Below are 1,970 nucleotides of genomic sequence, written 5' to 3'. Positions count from 1 at the left end.
CTCTGTGTGTGTCAGTCTCTATCAATCTCTGTCGCTGTCTCTCTCTCCCCACCCTGTATCGATCTCTCTGTCTATGTGTCTCTGTTTCTCTGCCTTCTCTCTGTCTTTGTATGTGTCTCTATCTCTCTATCCCCCTTCTATCTCTACCCCACCCCACTTCTCACTCTATCAGCCTCTCCGTCTCGGTCTCTCTCTCTCTCTACCCCCCGCCCCCCCCCAACTCCTGCTCCCCTCTCTGTCGATCTCTCAGTCTCTCTATGTGTCTCTGTCTCTCTGCTTCTCTCTGTATGTGTCTCTATCTCTCTATACCCCTTCTATCTCTACTCCACCCCACCTCTCTCTCTCTATCAGCCTCTCCGTCTCTGTCCCTGTCTCTCTCTTTACTCCCCATCCTCCACCCTCGCTCCCCTCTCTGTCGATCTCTGTCTCTCTATGTGTCTCTATCTCCCTATCCCCCTTCTCTCTCTACCCCCTCTCTCTCTATCAGCCTCTCCGTCTCTGTCTCTGTCCCTGTCTCTATCTCTCTAACTCTACCCCACCCCCACCCCCCGACCCCCTGTCGATCTCTATGCCTCTCTCCTCCTCTCTGTTTCTCTATGTGCCTCTATCTCTCTATCCCCCTTCTCTCTCTACCCCCCTTCCCTCTCTCTATCAGCTTCTCCGTCTCTGTCCTTGTCTCTCTCTCTCTCTATTTCTATCCCCCACCCCCACCCCCCGACCCCCTGTCGATCTCTGTGCCTCTCTCTTTCTCTCTGTCTCTGTGTGTGTCTCTGTCTCTCTGTCCCCCTTCTCTCTCTACCTCCCTACCTCTCTATCAGTCTCCCTGCCTCTCTCTCTCTCTCTCTCTCTCTCTCTCCCCCTCCACCCCTCTCTGTCGATCTCTATGTCTTTGTGTCTCTGCCTCATTGCCTCTCTCTGTGTGTCTCTGTCTCTCTATCCCCCTTCTCTCTCTACCTCCCTATCTCTCTATCAGTCTCTGTCCCTGCTTCTCTCTCTCTCTCTCTCTTTCTCTCTCTCTCTACCCCTCCACCCCTCTCTGTCGATCTCTATGTCTTTGTGTCTCTGCCTCATTGCCTCTCTCTGTGTGTCTCTGTCTCTCTATCCCCCTTCTCTCTCTACCTCCCTATCTCTCTATCAGTCTCTGTCCCTGCCTCTCTCTCTCTCTCTCTCTCTCTCTCTCTCTACCCCTCTCTGTCGATCTCTATGTCTTTGTGTCTCTGCCTCATTGCCTCTCTCTGTGTGTCTCAGTCTCTCTATCCCCCTTCTCTCTCTACCTCCCTATCTCTCTATCAGTCTCTGTCCCTGCCTCTCTCTCTCTCTCTCTCTCTCTCTCTACCCCTCCACCCCTCTCTGTCGATCTCTATGTCTTTGTGTCTCTGCCTCATTGCCTCTCTCTGTGTGTCTCTGTCTCTCTATCCCCCTTCTCTCTCTACCTCCCTATCTCTCTATCAGTCTCTGTCCCTGCCTCTCTCTCTCTCTCTCTCTCTCTCTACCCCTCCACCCCTCCCTGTCGATCTCTATGTCTTTGTGTCTCTGCCTCATTGCCTCTCTCTGTGTGTCTCTGTCTCTCTATCCCCCTTCTCTCTCTACCTCCCTATCTCTCTATCAGTCTCTGTCCCTGCCTCTCTCTCTCTCTCTCTCTCTCTACCCCTCCACCCCTCCCTGTCGATCTCTATGTCTTTGTGTCTCTGTCTCATTGCCTCTCTCTGTGTGTCTCTGTCTCTCTATCCCCCTTCTCTCTCTACCTCCCTATCTCTCTATCAGTCTCTGTCCCTGCCTCTCTCTCTCTCTCTCTCTCTCTCTACCCCTCCACCCCTCTCTGTCGATCTCTATGTCTTTGTGTCTCTGTCTCATTGCCTCTCTGTGTGTCTCTCTCTACCCCGCTCTTTCTCTATCCCTCTCTGTCGCTCTATATGTCTCTGCCTCCCTGTCCCCGCCCCCCCTCCCCCCCACCCCCCCGGGCCCCACCC

This window comes from Babylonia areolata, chromosome 20 (assembly GCF_041734735.1).
Source record: "Babylonia areolata isolate BAREFJ2019XMU chromosome 20, ASM4173473v1, whole genome shotgun sequence".
Classification (NCBI taxonomy): domain Eukaryota; kingdom Metazoa; phylum Mollusca; class Gastropoda; order Neogastropoda; family Buccinidae; genus Babylonia; species Babylonia areolata.
This window is presented reverse-complemented; position numbering follows the sequence as displayed.